The sequence below is a fragment of the Pseudophryne corroboree genome, chromosome 6 (genome assembly GCF_028390025.1).
Source record: "Pseudophryne corroboree isolate aPseCor3 chromosome 6, aPseCor3.hap2, whole genome shotgun sequence".
In the NCBI taxonomy this organism is placed as follows: domain Eukaryota; kingdom Metazoa; phylum Chordata; class Amphibia; order Anura; family Myobatrachidae; genus Pseudophryne; species Pseudophryne corroboree.
In genome coordinates, this window is record NC_086449.1 from 327,578,325 (window position 1) to 327,597,312 (window position 18,988).

The window sequence follows — 18,988 nt, forward strand, 5'->3', positions numbered from 1 at the left end:
AGGCTTGCTGTGACTTGTAGTACTACTGGAAAAAAAACAATATTCTTTCATTTTTCCAAAGGCTATCAGCCCCCCATCCGCAGCCCTTGGATGGGGGGGGGGGGACACAGCCTCGGGCTTCACCCCTGGCCCTTGGGTGGCTAGGGGGGGGACCCCTTGATTGAAGGGGTCCCCACTCCCCCAGGGTACCCCGGCCAGGGGTGACTAGTTGGATATTTAATGCCACGGCCGCAGGGCGCTGTATAAAAGTGACCCCCTGCTGTGGCATTATCTGTCCAGCTAGTGGAGCCCGATGCTGGTGTAAAAAATACGGGGGGACCCCTACTCTTTTTGTCAACCGTATTTTTTGCACCAGCACCAGGCGCAGAGCCCGGTGCTGGTTTTAAAAATACGGGGGATCCCCTGTAATTTCCCCCCCCCCCGGATTTTTAGAACCAGGACCGGCTCGAAGAGCCCGAGGCTGGTTATGCTTTGGAGGGGGGACCCCACGCCATTTTTTTCCGGGATTTTACCATTCCATCTATAAAAAAAAAAAAAAAAAAAAATATATTATATCCTGACGAAAATGCCGTAAAGACATTGAAACGTTGATTTAACATCAGACCAGCTTGTCTGTCTTTTTTTTCATGCCGTGAGTGCCGCCCATTGTTACACTTTTATATTGGACACAGCGCATGCTGTTACCAGGGAGGGCACCGGCACGTATATATGCATACCAATTTTTGGACATTGTGAGTGCCGTGGATTTCCTCTATTTATATATATATATATATATATATATATATATATATATATATATATATATATATATATATATATATATATATATATATATATATATATATATATATATATATATATATATTTTTTTTTTTTTTTTTTTTTTTTTTTTAATATATAAATAATACTTGTGCCTCCCAAAAAGACAAACCAAGTACCTAATCCCTTCTAATATAAATAGATATGCTATTACCAATAAAAAAAAAACACCAAAAAAAACATGTTTTAAATTTTTTTTATTAGATTCACCCACCAAAGTGTGGCGGATTGAAAATGACGAATTTACTGTCTAAAAGCACTGTTGTCGAATTTCCAAACTTCAATTGAATATACTTTTGGCGAATTGCCGCATTTGTACCATTGCAGAAATGTCGAATTTGACAAATGTCGAATTTCAAAAAGGCGAATTTTGAAAGTCCATTTTTTTTGACGGAAAGTACTGAATTGCATTGTCGATTTTTTTTTTTTTTTGGCGAAAAAGTCCAGTTTTTCGACAATTTCGGGAATTCGACCGCAATTGCATATACCCCTTTGCCTTCATGCCTAGCACTTTGGTCAGCCTAAGCTGCTTTACGCGGCTAAACCAGACCTCTATAGGCTCGATCAGGGCAAAAAAGATACAATTGAATATCACACCCGCGATCCCCCGTATTTTTAGACGAGTGATCGGGAGCGATAATCAATTGAATATCATCCTATGTGTACAATTTCACAACAACAAACAAAAAAAATCTCTGTATTGTTGGGTATTGGCACTATAGGGGAGGAAGTTGAGACAGTTGAAAGTTTCTATTTGCAAGACCCCCCACTGACAATGACATATGGCTCCCACAGCTTCTTTGTTCGCGAGTGACTTAATTTTGACTCATCCTCAATTTCTGATCAAATTTTAAAAGTATTTGGAGTGGAGCACAAAATTGAAAAAGTTGCACCACCAGCAAGGCACCTTGTGATCCATCTTGCAGATATATCAGTACATAGGTCTGTGTTTACGGGTGACGCGCTGACTAACCCATATGCTGGCCACAGGAACTGCCGACAATAACATCACTACCGGTTCCTGTGGACAGGCATGTCAGGTAGGGGATTGGTAAGTGTGTATGCACAATTTGTTTGTGTAGAACTCTTACCAAATCATTGGATTGGTCGTACTGTCAGGTCTGTACCCAGCCTAACATAGCTTGTCAGAGGTCTCTCTCATAAATATTTAAAAAATCCTGCCCATAGTGTGGTGACTCTTAAGGTGGGTACACACCAGTAGATATATCTGCAGATCAATTGATCTGCAGATATATCTATGTACGGATCGGGCAGTGTGCTGTGCATACACACTGCCAGATCCGTCGGGGAACTGACGTCATGAACTGGGCGGGCGAGCGGGCGCCCGCCCAGTTCACCTGTCACTCACCGCCGGCCGCCGCAGCATGTGTACGGGCAGTCGGACGACCGCCCCGTACACACACAGCGACGCGCCAATATATCGTTAGATATATTGGCCGTCGGCTGTGCTGCGCAGCCGACGCGATACGTCTGTGGACGACGGAGTTCACAGACGTATCGGCCGTACACACTGGCCGACGGTCCCGCGATATATCGGCCGTTCAGGAGAACGGCCGATATATCGACCAGTGTGTACGGGCCTTTACTGGTCACTATGTATTCTGGGGAATAGTAAGTAAAGTACAAGTGCATGGATCACTAATAATTAGTGGGGCAGATGTATTAACCTGGAGACGGCATAAGGAAGTGATAAACCAGTGATAAGTGCAAGGTGATAAAGGCACCAGCCAATCAGCTCCTAACTGTAAATTAATATACATATTGGAGCTGATTGGCTAGTGCATTTATCACCTTGCACTTATCACTGGTTTATCACATCCTTATGCCTTCTCTAGGTTAATACATCTTCTCCAATGTGTCCAATGTCTACGAGTCATAATAGGAAATGGGATGTCGTTTGAGAACTGACTTATCTCTATAATAAACTGCAATGTGATATAATTTGAGCATTAATATAATCGGTCATGCATTACTCCACTGCAGTATAATTGATTATATTGATTGACTTCAACGTCTTAGGAGTTCATGGTTACCACTGAACCCATATGCTTAATGTAGTCACTCATTTTGAGTAATTCCAAGGGTGCTGTCTTTTCTCCACAACAGCGCTTGTTGGAATACAGTCTTCAATAAGACGTGGCAAATTTGCTTACAATTGTTGCCAGTGATAACAGTATCCACTCTATAATGTTGAAAAGAACAATATATTCATTTATTCCTTATGCAGGTCTGCTAACAATTCTGAGATAATGCTGGGTATCACTGCTTTATTCTACTTACTACAATTATTCAAGTGGACATTATTAGACTAATCTGCTGCTAGTTGCTTTATTAGATGAACTGCATGCATTATCTGCATTCAAGAAGATATAACATGGAATTAATTTGCAGCTTCTCGCTAAACTAATGGAGCTATATGCATCATCTCACCCTCCCCTATGCAGTTAAGGATCCATTGCTCCTAGTAAATGCAAAATCTTAACCCAAGTAGTGCAGCATTCATTCAGTTTTATTATGTTAGTATTTAGTTGGTCAGTAAATTCATTCAATGCCTATTTGATGCCCTCCTATTTTAAACTTCAAATCAGTGAAGCCACAATACAAGATACTGTATATTGTGTATTTTTTGGAAACACTTTTTTCTCTTACAATCCCAAATATATGTTGGGTTACCTGCACTCCACATAGCTGTGCCCCTAACTGATAATTTTAAAAATGCAACCAATGGATTGTGATACTCGGGTGGTATTCATGTGACCGCCAGTCAGCTGACCGACAGTCACATGACCTCCTCCACCAGCCCGACGGCTCACTATCCCGATGGTCGGCATGCCGACCAACAGGGACTATTTCCACTCGTGGGTGTCCACAACACCCATAGAGTGGGAATAGAACCCGTGACGACCGCAGGTCGCCACCAAGCCCGCAGCGTGGCGAGCGCAGCGAGCCCGCAAGGGACTTGCTGCACTCGCCCCTCCCCACCGGGATCCCGGCGTCGGTATGCTGCCGGGATTCAGGCGTCGGTAAGCTGACCCGTGGTCTCCTGACCGCCGATCAGCAGTACTACACCCGTGATACTCTATAATGATAAGCTATGCAAAAGCCGTATTGATTATGTTGCAAAGTTCTTTGTGGTAGCCACTGGCAGTAAATGTTTTCCGGCCGCATTGTTAACAGTAACCATGTCGACATCACAATGTCAACATTTTTAAACTGGTGACAACTTTATAATTTCTCCATCTGAAATGTCGCCATTCTGAGGATGCCGACGGTTAGTGTTAGGCTGTAGGCAGCAAGTTAGGTGGGAGAAATACTCAGCAGAACGCTACAGCATTACAGGCCCACGTCGGAAGCGACTGTCCGCCGGGACACAGAAGTAGAGGCTACTCGTACCAGGAGAAGGTAAGAAACCACTAGACCACCAGGAACAGTTTGTTGACAGTTCATGTCAACACATCATCTGGGTAGACATGATGATCATTAACACAGTCAACGTGGGCATGTTGCATGTCAACAGTTCAACCTTGTCGACAGGTTTTACTAAACACCATAAAATAGAAAAAGTTATTAGTAAAAAGATATCACTCAACGGTTTCATAGCTCATTGCAGACATTCTTCATCAAGTCGAACTACAATGTTAATGTTTAATTGCTATAAGAGAGAGTCTTTATTCAAATTATCAAAATGGGGACTCTCATTACTCAACTCGTCAAAGTCATTAGACGAGGATGCCCAGCCCCACATGTCAGTGCCGCCGCCCCCCCCCCCCCCCCCCCTGCAGAAATGCAAAAGCATCGCACAGCGGCGATGCTTTTGCATTTCAGGAGTAACTCCCAGCCAGCGCAGCTTCTGTGGGTGGCCGGGAGAACCTCCTCACTGCCCGGGTCGCAGCGGCTGTGTGTGACGTCACACAGCCGCCGCGCCCCCCCCCCCCCCCCCCAACGGTCCAGCCACGCCTGCGTTGGCCGGACCGCACCCCCTAGACGACGGCTTGACGCCGCAGTCCAGCCCCCTCCAGCCTAGCGACCGCCTCTGCCTGTCAATTAGGCAGAGGCAATCACTACAATACAACGGCCTTCAGCCGCCCAGCATGCGCCGGCGCATGCGCAGATCCAACCCTATCGCTGCGATAAACTGCAGCGAGCGATCGGGTTGGAATGACCCCCTAAAAGTCAGGTACAAACTTAAAACATAATGGGTGGAATTCAATTGTGGGCAAAGGGTGCGTGTTTCTGTTGCCATGGCATTTAAATGGCAGCAATGGCATCAAATCTTGCACCCCTCACTGCCCGCCTGAATCCCGAATCCACACAAAACTGCTCATCACCCTATGGGGCTTGAGATATTCTATGTGCCTTTAACTATTTTTAAAGTGAAATACACCTTTTTTTTTGGACATGTTTTTCTATTCGTGTTCAGCAGTATGTCATCTTGAGTTTCCTGCGCATTAAATAATGTCTTGTCTATCGTTCAAACATTAGGAATCCCATTCACATACTATGAAGAGGAGGCATTTCAGGTCAGCCACTTAAAGCTTCATTGCAATCTAATTCAGTAAAGCTTTTAGTTTCACCACTTTCAAATGGCTGTGATGGGTTGTGTACAACCAATAAGGCCCGGCTGTCTCCATGCTCCCTTGCAGCATCACACATCCCTGTTATTAGTTCTGGGCTGACAGATGTACCACAGAGTACCGCCAATCAGCTCCATGGCTCTGGAGAGATAAAGATAAGATGGCACTTTTTTTCACTCTACATGGGAGTGTGCCTTTAAGAACAAATGCATGTAAAATGTATACGCTCCATGGTTTAATTGCATTTAATATTGATACAAGCTGCAAATATGTATAACATCACATAACCTAATTGTGACATAGCACAATCTATGTACTCTCTCTCTACTGGTATTTTACCTTCACTCTTCATGCATGCAGTGATTACTCCCATTTTGAATAAACAAAATTCTGACCCTAACTCTCTCTCAAACTACCGCCCTATCTCAACTCCCTTGTCTCTCTAAGCTACTTGAGAGACTTGACTACACTCGACTCACACACTTTCTTAACTTATAACTTATTGGACCCTTCAGGCAGGCTTCCGTTCCCAACACTCCACAGAGACAGCACTGACAAAGGCGGTTAATGATCGGGTCACTACGAAGTCTAAAGGCCACTACTCACTACTTATTCTTCTAGATCTATCTGCTGCCTTTGACACTGTTCACCACTCTCTCCTCATGCAAACACTGCAGTCCCTAGTTCTTAATGACACAGCCCTTTCTTGGTTCCTATCCTACCTATCTAATCGCTCCTTCAGTGTTCGCTTCTCTGAATCTACCTCCTCTTCGCTACCTCTTTCAGTTGGAATACCGCAAGGCTCAGTCTTAGATCCTCTGCTTTTCTCTATCTATACCTCATCTCTTGGTAAACTAATCAGCTCTTTTGGATTTCAGTATCATCTGTTCGCAGAATGAGGATACTCAAATCTACCTATCCTCCCCCGATTTGTCTCTATCTGTACTGGACCGTGTCACTGAATGCCTTTCTGTCATTTCATCTTGGATGAAATCTTGCAACCTCAAACTTAATATTTCAAAAACAGAGTTAATTATATTTCCACCGGCTAATAGTATGTAACAACCTGATATCTCTATCACTATTGAAAACTTGACAATCAACCCTACCCCACAAGCTCGCTGCCTAGGTGTCATTCTTGACTCTGAACTGTCCTTTGTTCCAAACATTCAATCTGTCTCAAAATCATGTTACATGCATCTACAAAACATAACCAAAATACGACCATACATTACACAAGACACTGCTAAAACTCTAGTCCATGCTCTCATTATCTCCAGCATTGATTATTGTAATAGTCTCCTAAGTGGTCTTCCCAAAACGAGACTCTCGCCACTACAATCCATTCTGAATGCGTCTGCGAGGCTAATCTTCCTCGCTAGACGATCATCGTCTGCAGATCCACTGTCAGTCCCTCTACTGATTACCTGTATTCTACCATATTCAATACAAAAACAGGATTTTAATACCTACCGGTAAATCCTTTTCTCCTAGTCCGTAGAGGATGCTGGGGTCCACTTCAGTGCCATGGGGTATAGACGGTTCCGCAGTAGCCATGGGCACTTTAAGACTTTTCAAGAGTGTGAACTGGCTCCTCCCTCTATGCCCCTCCTCCAGACCTCAGTATAGGAACTGTGCCAAGGGAGACGGACATTTCGAGGAAAGGATTTACTTTTAAAACGGTGAGATTCATACCAGCTCACACTTCAACCATGCCGCACACATGGCATTCAACAAAACATATGCCAACAGGCATAAACCTTACAGCAACCGTGCTGAAAACATTTTTAACAAAATAACAGCTGCAGGTAAAGAACGCACTGGGCTGGGTGCCCAGCATCCTCTACGGCAGGGGTGGGGAACCTTTTTTCTACCGAGGGGCCATTTGGATATTTATAAAATCCTTCGGGGGCCATACAAAAATTCTCAACTTAAAAAATGACCCTGCCCCCCAGTAGGTCTGCCCCTTAGAGGTACTGTGTGTGCGCGCCGGAGGCGTGCACGAACCAAAAAAATGGGTGTGGCTAGTTAAAATGGGACGTGATACACATATGCCCCCAATAGTGCGGTGCCAGATCCACAATTGCCCCTCACAGTGCCAGGTATACAGATGCCCCTCACAGTGCCAGGTATACAAATGCCCCTCACAGTGCCAGGTATACAAATGCCCCTCACAGTGCCAGGTATACAAATGCCCCTCACAGTGCCAGGTATACAAATGCCCCTCACAGTGCCAGGTATACAAATGCCCCTCACAGTGCCAGGTATACAAATGCCCCTCACAGTGCCAGGTATACAAATGCCCCTCACAGTGCCAGGTATACAAATGCCCCTCACAGTGCCAGGTATACAAATGCCCCTCACAGTGCCAGGTATACAAATGCCCCTCACAGTGCCAGGTATACAAATGCCCCTCACAGTGCCAGGTATACAAATGCCCCTCACAGTGCCAGGTATACAAATGCCCCTCACAGTGCCAGGTATACAAATGCCCCTCACAGTGCCAGGTATACAAATGCCCCTCACAGTGCCAGGTATACAAATGCCCCTCACAGTGCCAGGTATACAAATGCCCCTCACAGTGCCAGGTATACAGATGCCCCTCACAGTGCCAGGTATACAGATGCCCCTCACAGTGCCAGGTATACAGATGCCCCTCACAGTGCCAGGTATACAGATGCCCCCACAGTGCCAGGTATACAGATGCCCCCCACAGTGCCAGGTATACAGATGCCCCCCACAGTGCCAGGTATACAAATGCCCCCCACAGTGCCAGGTATACAAATGCCCCCCACAGTGCCAGGTATACAAATGCCCCTCACAGTGCCAGGTATACAGATGCCCCCACAGTGCCAGGTATACAAATGCCCCCACAGTGCCAGGTATACAAATGCCCCTTACAGTGCCAGGTATACAGATGCCCCCACAGTGCCAGGTATACAGATGCCCCCACAGTGCCAGGTATACAGATGCCCCCACAGTGCCAGGTATACAGATGCCCTCCCCTCCGTGCTGCTTACCGTGGGACACGGAGGAGAGCGCGGCTGTCGGGTGGGAGAGGCGGCGTGTAGTACTTCAAACCAGCCGCCAGTTCGAGAGCCAATCTGAGCTCGCGGACCGGCAGCCGCGGCTCCTGATTGGCTCACGGACCGGCGGCTGGTTTGAAGTACTACACGCCGCCGCTCCCACTCGACAGCCGCGCTCTCCTCCCTGTTCTGACAGCTGAGACACGCTGCCGCCGAACTGAGCGGCAGCGTGTCTCACTGACACAAGCTGGTGGGCCGGACCAAACGGCTTCGGCCCGCGGGCCGGAGGTTCCCCACCCCTGCTCTACGGACTAGGAGAAAGGATTTACTAGTAGGTATTAAAATCCTGTTTTCTCATACGTCCTAGAGGATGCTGGGGTCCACTTCAGTACCATGGGGTTATACCAAAGCTCCAGTACGGGCGGGAGAGTGCGGATGACCCTGCAGCACCGATTGACCAAACTGTAGGTCCTCATTGGCCAAGGTGTCAAACTTGTAAAACTTACTTTACCAATTAGCTCTCTGCGCTATTTATTATGGTATGGCTGATATTCAAATGATCAAACTACAAAATTTTACTGTATTTCATATGTTTTTAATACACAAAAAATTAGACCGGTCTAAAATATCATGAACAATGTAAAATAATAACAATCAGTATTAAAAAATACTATAGACTTAACACAAGGAGGTGGAGCCAAGCTACACTATGCCCAGTTATGGACAAATTGTTTTAACTATATTTCAGTCCGCATAATAAACTTATTAGAATGCACATTCATTTGTTTCTATAACCCATGTAGGGATATAAGCTCCTTAGATGCTTTTTATAGGTGAACAATGTTCCATATTCAACTGCTCGTTAGCAAAGATAGAAATAAAGCATGACAATGCGCTCCTGGACGGAGCCTTACGTGTAGTAACCGTCCGTGCTGTGTATCGCAAACTGAAGCCCCAAAGGTCTGTGTCGCAGTCCCGGTTTCAGGGGAACTAGCGTCTGCAATGACGCCCGCTGATGACGAGGATATCCAGCCACAGGGATCAACGAGACCGCACCGTTTTGGTGCTGCTTGCAAGCACCCAGGTCCCGGTCTCTCTCCTCTCAATTGCTGATGGGCTGATGTTGATGGCGATGAACAGCAGTATTGGTAGGTTCAAAGAGAATATATGGGATTTTTGGACCCATATATTCGGTATCGGCAATCCTGCCGTGGAATGAGCGTGCTGAATCGTACCTCTGATCCAACGCGCAATGGTCTGCTTAGAAGCAGGACACCCAATCTTGTTGGGAGCATACAGGACAAACAGAGCCTCTGTTTTCCGTATTCGAGCTGTTCTTGCAACATAAATTCTCAAAGCTCTGACCACATCCAGAGACTTTGAACCAGCTAAGGTGTCAATAGCCACTGGCACCACAATAGGTTGGTTTATATGGAAAGAAGAAACCACTTTAGAAAGAAATTGCTGACGAGTTCTTAACTCAGCCTTATCTTCATGGAAAATCAAGTACGGGCTCTTGTGAGACAAGGCCCCTAACTCCGACACCCTTCTTGCGGATGCCAAGGCCAACAGCATGACCACTTTCCAAGTGAGAAACAGCCATTCTATCTCCTGGTGAGGTTCAAACCAATCCGATTGAAGGAACTGCAACACCACGTTAAGGTCCCATGGTGCCACAGGAGGCACAAATGGAGGTTGGATGTGCAGAACCCCTTTCACAAAGGTCTGAACTTCTTGAAGGGAGGCCAATTGTTTCTGAAAGAAAACGGACAAGGCCGAAATCTGGACCCTGATTGAACCCAATCGTAGGCCTGCATCCACACTCGCCTGAAGAAAATGGAGAAAACGTCCTAACTGAAACTCTTCCGTTGGAGCCTTCTTGGATTCACACCAAGACACATATTTTCTCCAAATACAGTGGTAATGTTTAGACCAGTGGTTCTCAAACTCGGTCCTCAGGACCCCACACAGTGCATGTTTTGCAGGTAACCCAGCAGGTGCACAGGTGTATTAATTACTCACTGACACATTTTAAAAGGTCCACAGGTGGAGCTAATTATGTCACTTGTGATTCTGTGAGGAGACCTGCAAAACATGCACCGTGTGGGGTCCTGAGGACCGAGTTTGAGAACCTGTGGTTTAGACGTTACCCCTTTCCTGGCCTGAATCAGAGTGGGAATGACTTCTTTGGGAATACCCTTTTGGGCTAGGATCCGGCGCTCAACAGCCATGCCGTCAAACGTAGCCGCGGTGTCTTGATATACGCACGGCCCCTGCTGCAGCAGGTCCTCGCGAAGAGGAAGAAGCCGAGGATCTTCTATGAGCAACTCCTGAAGACCTGGATACCAAGCCCTCATTGGCCAGTCCGGGACAACGAGGATAGCTCGAACCCTTGTTGTTCTTATGATCTTGAGAACTTTCGGTATGAGTGGAAGTGGAGGGAAGACATACACTGACCGAAACACCCACTGGGTCACTAGTGCATCCACTGCTATTGCTTGAGGGTCTCTCGACCAGGAACAATATCTCTGAAGCTTCTTGTTGAGACGAGATGCCATCATGTCTACTTGAGGAACTCCCCAAAGACCTGTCACCTCTGCGAAGACTTCTTGGTGGAGGCCCCATTCTCCTGGATGGAGATCGTGTCTGCTGAGAAAGTCTGCTTCCCAGTTGTCCACTCCCGGAATGAAAATTGCGGACAGAGCTCTTGCATGTCTTTCTGCCCAGAGGAGGATCTTTGTCACCTCTGCCATCGCCGCTCTGCTTTTCGTTCCGCCCTGATGGTTTATGTACGCGACTGCTGTTACATTGTCCGACTGGATCTGTACGGGTTGCTCTTGAAGAAGATGCATCGCTTGTAGAAGGCCATTGTAAATGGCTCTCAATTCCAGAACGTTTATGTGAAGGAGTACTTCTTGACTTGACCATCTTCCTTGGAAGCTTTCCCCTGTGTGACTGCTCCCCAGCCTCGGAGACTTGCATCCGTGGTTACTAAGACCCAGTCCTGAATCCCGAACCTGCGTCCCTCTAGTAGGTGCAAACTGTGTAGCCACCACAGGAGCGAAAATTCTGGCTTTGGATGACAGGTTTATATTCTGGTACATGTGAAGGTGATATCCGTACCACTTGTCCAACAGGTCCCACTGGAATACTCTTGTATGGAATCGGCCAACCTTTATGGCCTCGTAGGCCGCTACCATCTTTCCCAACAACCGAATGCATTGATGAATCGACACTGTTGGTTTCAGAATTTGTTTGTCCATTCTCTGGATTTCCAGAGCCTTTTCTACTGGAAGAAACACCCTCTGTACTTCTGTGTCCAGTATCATCCCAAGAAAAGACAATCTTGTCGTCTGTTCCAACTGTGATTTTGGAAAATTTATGATCCAACAGTGTTGTTGAAGTACTGTCAGGGAGAGTGCAATGTTCTGCACCAGCCTTTCCCTGGACCTCGCTTTTATCAGGAGATCGTCCAGGTAAGGAATTATATTGACTCCTTTCTGTCGAAGGAGGACCATCATCTCCGCCATCACCTTGGTGAACACCCTCAGTGCCGTGGAGAGTCCAAACGGCAACGTCTGAAATTGGCAATGACAATCCTGTATCGCGAATCTCAGATAAGCTTGATGTGGAGGATAAATGGGAACATGTAAGTTGAAGTCCCCTTCCTCCAGACTGGAAATCACTGCCCTCAGAGATTCCATCTTGAACTTGAACTTTGCAGGCAGAGATTCAGAGTTTTCAGGTTTAGAATCGGTCTGACCGAGCCGTCCGGCTTCGGAACTACGAATAGGCTTGAATAAACCCCTTCTCCTTGTTGTAACAAGGGAACAAGGACAATAACTTGATCCTGACACAATTTTTGTATTGCTGCCACTATCACTTCCCTGTCTGGGATAGAAGCTGGTAAAGCCGATTTGAAAAATCGGCATGGGGGAAATGTCTTGAAACTCCAGTTTGTACCCGTGGGACACTATTTGTAAGATCCACGGGTCCAGGCCAGATTGAACCCAGAACTGACTGAATAGTTTCAGACGTGCCCCCACCTGAGCAGACTCCCCTCAGGGAGCCCCAGCGTCATGCTGAAGATTTGGCAGAAGCAGAGGTTGATTTCAGCTCCTGTGATCCTGTAGACGCTGCAGACTTTTTTCCTTTTCCCCTTCCTTTACCCGCAAAGAAAGGGGAACCTTTACCCTTTTTGTATTTATTTGGCCAAAAGGACTGCATCTGAGAGTGATGTGTCTTTTTCGCCGGCGCAGGAGCATTAGGCAAGAATGACGATTTACCTGCGGTAGACGCAGAAACTAAAGCATCCAGCCCATCTCCAAACAAGGTCTCACCTTTTTATGGGAGAGCCTCCATATTTCTTTTGGAATCTGCGTCAGCATTCCATTGGCGAATCCACAACGCCCTCCGTGCGGAGACTGCCATGGTAGCGACTCTTGATCACAAGAGACCAATATCTTTCATGGCTTCTAGCATATACGCAGCAGCGTCTTTGATATGACCTAACATTAGGAGTATCCCATCTCTATCTATTGTGTCAATGTCGGATGACAAGTTTTCTGACCACTTTTCAATAGCACCACTCACAGGCAATGGTAGGCCTGAGTAGTGTCCCATTGGCCACATAAATAGATTTCAACGTATTCTCCAACTTGCGGTCTGCCGGCTCCTTCAGTGAAGCCGTCCCAGGCGCAGGGAGAATCACCTTTTTTGTTAACCGTGACAGGGCACTGTCTAAAATGGGGGTGACTCCCACCTTTTCCTGTCATCTGCAGGGAAAGGGTAAGCTACCTGAATTCTTTTGGGAATCTGAAATTTCTTTTCAGGGTTTACCCAGACTCCATCAAAGAGAGTGTTCAGCTCATGAGATGGAGGAAAAGTTACGTTAATTTTCTTTTCTTTATAAAAGTAAGCCTTCTCCTGAAGTAAAGGAGGGGGCTCCGTAACTTCTAACACCTCCTTTATAGCAACAATCATGTATTGAATGTTTTTTGCTAACTTTTGATCTATTTCCCTGGAATCACTAGTGTCGACACAGGAATCAAAGTCCGTGTCGGTATCAGTCTGTACAACCTGTGTAAATGACCTTTTATGTGACCCAGAGGGATCCCCTGTGGATGAAAAGGCAGAACTATTAAGAATCACATCTTCTACAGATTTTCTCCAGTTTTCTGCATGAGAATCAGACTTATCCAATCTCTTACTGATATGATTCACACTATCACGTAATTCTCACCCATTCAGGCTCGTGGTGTGCCGGCAGCGCCACCACATTACAACTCTGTGTCCCTAAAATGGCTCTCTCAGGGGAAGAGCTCCCTGCCTCGGACATGTCACACATGTGCACAATCACACCACAGACACTCCGGGGCTTAATGGGGAAAGACCCACAGTAAAGTCTGTCAGAAGGACACAGAAAGGAAATGCCAGTTCAAAACTCAGCGCCAAAAGAAAAAATCCCTGTGTCGCGTACTTTGTACACAGACAAAATCCCTGTGTCGCGTACTTTGTACACAGAGATCTTCAAGCGCTTTATATTACGAATAATATGTTTTAGCACCAAATATTACATTCCCCCCCCCCCCCTTTTTTTGCACCCTGAGGCTTGATTCAGAGGTGGAGAGGAGGATCAGCGTTTCATGCCCTGCAGCTACTGGGAGAAAATAGTGCTGAGCAGTGTGCTGGCTGCATGAGGAAGAAGCCCCGACCCCTGTAATGGCGCGTTCTTCCTCAGCTTTAGAATAGATATTTATACTGGCGGGGGTGTAGGACAGTGTAAATACAAAGTATGCTACGTTTTGCCAGTGAGAGTATGTTTCATGCATCCCAGGGCGCGCCCCCCCCCCCCCCCCCTGTGCCCTGCTGTGCACTGTGTTATGGATAGCATGTTTGCGCAGCGTCCCCGCTCGCTGCGCGGTACCTTGAGCCGTCGCGATGACCGGAGATCCCTCTCTGCAGACCTCCGGTAATAATACTCACGCGTCTTCTGACTTCTGGCTCTGTTAGGGGGGTGACGGCGTGCTGTGGGAGTGAGCGCGTAGCCGCAGCTAGTGTTCAGTTCCCTTCAGGAGCTAATGGTGTCCTGTCGGTAAGAAGCAGAGCCATGAAACTCTTTAGAAAGTTGGTTCCTACTTCTTCCCCCTAAGTCCCACGAAGCAGGGAGACTGTTGCCAGCAGTCACCCTGAAAATAAAAAAACCTAACAAAGTCTTTCAGTGAAACTCAGTAGAGCTCCACTGGAGTGCAACCAGTCTGCCTGGGCACATTTTCTAAACTGAGTTCTGGAGGAGGCGCATAGAGGGAGGAGCCAGTTCACACTCTGGAAAAGTCTTAAAGTGCCAATGGCTCCTGCAGAACCGTCTATACCCCATGGTACTGAAGTGGACCCCAGCATCCTCTAGGACATATGAGAAATAGTTTTACTCACACACAAGGCCATTAACCAAACTACACCAACTTACATCACTTCGCTTATCTCAAAATATCTCCCAACCCGACGTCTTCGCTCTTCACAAGATCTGCATCTCTCATCCACACTCATTACTCGCTCCCCCTCACGACTTTCTTCGGGCTTCACCCTCTCTGTGGTATGCCCTACCAATAGTACAATAAGACTCTCCTCTAGTCTCCAAACCTTCAAGGGTTCCCTGAAAACTCTCCTTTTCAGGCAAGCGTATCAAAATCCAGAACCGCCCACATAACATTCATAAACTTTCCTATCAAATTGCATCCACTCTGCACAGTCCACACATATCCTCACATGTCTTCTCATACTTCACTTTCCCTTCCTCCCCACCCCGGCTCATCATTGCTGTGTGACCATATCATACAGCCCACCAAGAACCTTTGCAATCTGGTGGACAACTATGCAATAGATAGCACCTATCCTTGTGTATCCATGCCTATTTCCCTGTAGATTGTAAGCTTGCGAGCAGGGCCCTCCTACCTCTATGACTGTTTATAATAACCCAGTTTTGTTATATCATTGTTATTTCCAATTGTAAAGCACAAAGGAATTTGCTGCGCTACATAAAAAACGATTATTATTATTAATAATATTAAATAATAATAGCAGCAGGTTTTTAAATGGTTGTGACACAACTTTTTGGCTTAGAAGGGCTGCAATCCGGCATTACCGAAAAACAACAATTGTTAAAAGGCAGAACACGTAAGAGGTTTTGTTAGTAAACAGTGGACATCATCGTGTACTCTAAGCTCTCAAAAGGCCAATTTCACCCTTGGATTTGCAAACACATGTTTTGATGACAAATATAAATTCATTTCCCTACTGCAGTAGATTAAACTAGGAAAGTTATATTTGCATCCCCCTTTAGGAAACAAATGTGTCTGATCAAAGTAAACACTCATTTCACAGACAATTCACCATAAACCGGTTGGATCTCTTCCTGACGTCAGAATGCACAAATCCAGTTCTTGGGGACAACTTAACTTCGTTAATATATTACTCTATGCACACTTTAATTTCCTTTTCTAACTAGTAAAAATAAATGTAAAAATGTGGCCTAAGATTCTTAGGATGGGTACACATTAGGCAGCATGCACGATTTGACCTCTCAGAACGACAAAAAATGTATATCATCTAATGTATATGCCCAATTGCGCACTCCCGCAGGTCGCATTTGACTCAATGCAGTGTAGTGAAGGACGGAGCAAAATGTTGCTCATTACATCGGATAATGTGTACTGGCAATATGCTATGGAGTGAAGGGGAAATCACCCCGACCAGCGTCACGATTGCCGGTCGTGCATGTGTGTACCTTGGCTTAGCCCATACTCCAAATAATTTCTCGTCAGTATTATTTCTGCATAAAGATTTCAGAAAAATATTTTAGGGATTTGGCTGAAAATGTGACCACTGGCAAAATCAGAGGAGCAATAAGTGACAGCAAGTACGCAAGAGGTCTTCTATAGAAGAACATTAAACAAAATCTAGAATAAACATTACACCAAAAAACAACTCCAAGCTCACTGTTAATCAGCAATTAGTCTGTGGTTTTGACTCCTTGTATGGAAATACTTTTCCTATATGAGCAGCCAGAGATAACTGGTGATAAGTAAGGGGGGAGTCACATACCCCTAATGCTTACCCACTCCTCTAAATTAGGTTAAAAATAAAGAATGATAACAAAACCATGTTTTTAAATATGTTTGTCTAAATCACTATTTTATTTGTTGTTGAAAGTGCAACTATATATATATATATATATATATATATGTCTTCTTAAAAGAAACTAACATCAGTAATGAATAGAGTAGCCAATTTGTCATACTACAAATACATATCTAATGTTAGAAAGATGAAGTAAAGATAGCTTCCACCCCACCTTTCCTTCATCTTTGTAACTTCGGCCTGGCAAGTGCCATATACACTACTAGACAATATCAATGGGAAGAAATTAAATATATCGTTGCCAATACTTCATAATATTCAGTCAGAAGCCATAAAGGCATTCCATTGGACACCAAACTGAAACCATGACAAGGTGATATATAATCAGCATGACACGTACAGAAGAAAATATCGTCATATTACTTATTTCAATTAAACTGGGATCTAGCAGTTATTTTATACAGGAACCCTTGTAAACAAAAATACGAGAAATTCCTAAAAAAAAAATCCTTGTAAATTATAAACTTCCCTTAAGAAATTTAGGAGTAGATTTAACAAATGATATTCTTAACATTTGCTACTAATCTTAATTCTTGCTCCAGCCAATATGCTCCTAGCTGTCATTGGTATGAAAAATGACAATTAGGAGCTGACTGGTTGGAGCACCATCTGATCAGTAATAGCGATAACAAGACTATCACTCTTTATTAAAGCTGCCCCTTAAATGGTGAAGGAGCTTCAGGTGGCAAGTGTATAGGCAAATGCAGGACAACAGACCTGGGCAGACGCTTCGGCCTCTGTGTCCAGCTGGAAAAGCGCTTGTGTCCACTCAGCTCCATGCTGATACACTGACGCACACTGGTGTCCAAAGCAGCAGTCTGACACCACCCTGATGGCTTGTCCAGGCAAGCAGGGATGCATTCATTGGTAAATACAGGAAAGCAAATAGCCAAGGAATAGCTCCCATTATGACACATGAACGGCTGATGTACTTTTATTTTATACGTTTATATCGAAGACATTACAGACTTTATTCACCATATAGCCACACATGCTTCTGCTCAATGCACCCATGACAACACCACACTAGTACATACACACGCTTGGAGCAAGCATTAGCTTAATGTAAATCATGACACAGAAGAGCTAGAATCAGACAGCAACATTTAGTTTTAATTCACCACCTGGAGAGCTGTGCTCCGGCCAGTGACACCCAGTCTGCCTGCCTGTGCTGGGAGAACAGCTATGGGCCACAGTCAGAGCTGCCACGAGCATAGGGAGAGAGGTCTCACCTGGTGTCCTGCGGGTGCCGGTGGCCGCCCCCTGGAGCGGGGAGTGTCCCAGAGACAATGGATCCTATATCCTCCAGCCGGGAGTATCACACAGCAACAGCATCAGGGGACCCGCCACCCCCTCCGGTGCCGGCCGGCTCCTGCGCCCCGGCCCTCACCGCCTGCGCCCGGCTGAGGCAGCACTTCCTGGGTCTGACAGGTTCCAGCGCGCAGGGTGGCGACGATGACCAGGACCCCAGTGCCCACGCCTGTCTGATTCCCAGTACCGCGTCTCTGCCCTTCCCGGGGCTCGCTCACTGGCCACAGCCCACACGGTAACGCTCCAACTCCGCCGTTTCCGGTGACTCGCTCCGCCCCCGGAGTCCCGGTTCCCTTACTCAAACACGGCGGGGCCGGACCGGAAGCCCCACTATCAGCTCCGCCCTGCGCTCTCGCACAACAAGGAAAGGGGCGTTACCGGGATGGAGACGGGGAGTGACAGCATCAAATCTCACGTGGGCGAAACCAATGCAGGACATCTTAGTGTTTGGCATCCTACAGCCCTGTGTACATTGAATTACGTACCATTTGGGCATAGCCATAACCTCTCACTGACGCATATGCCCCCTCAGATGCGCTGTGTATGAGCAATAAACCCAAACGGGTGAAAGTGCCGCAGCCCAACCTCGCGCTGCCTGCCTACGAAGTATTTTTTGCCAATACTAAAAATGGCGTTGATGCTGCATCCACTAAGCTACGCGTTTCCGGGAGACAATGGCGGCTGTATCCTGCGATCTGCGTAGCGACCGCTTGTGATGTTGCCATGCGGAAGTGTGTAATTGGATCTCTGCAGTGAGACTGAAGCGCCCCCTGTAGTATTTGTATTGCAGATGACTAGAACAGGGACGTCCGCACATTATATAATTTTGCTCCGTATTCAGAAAATAATCTTGGACGGTGGTCCGCAAAATATTTCTCAGGTTATCTTTCCAGCAATTAAGGGTTCTTGAGTTAATCTTACTGAGAAATGCTAAAACTAATAAAAAATGCCTTGAACATTTTTATTTTATATTTCTCATGTCCTAGAGCAGTGATTTTCAACCTTTTTTCACTCGCGGCACACCGACCAATATTTTAAACA

The 18,988-nt window shown here is 46.0% G+C and overlaps 1 protein-coding gene across 7 annotated transcripts in view; it reads right to left on the reverse strand.

Annotated features, from left to right (window-relative positions):
• Positions 1–18,637, reverse strand: part of CSNK1G1 (casein kinase 1 gamma 1) — a 214,087-nt gene extending 195,450 nt beyond the window's left edge. For 3 of the 7 annotated variants that reach the window (XM_063926348.1, XM_063926349.1, XM_063926350.1), the window contains exon 1: positions 17,869–18,637. The gene's annotated coding sequence lies outside the window, so the exon portion shown is untranslated. Of the gene's footprint in view, positions 1–17,353; positions 17,376–17,868 lie in introns of those variants that run through there. The other 4 variants (XM_063926353.1, XM_063926352.1, XM_063926351.1 and 1 more) reach the window with 3 other exon arrangements.
• Positions 18,638–18,988: the final 351 nt, after the last annotated feature.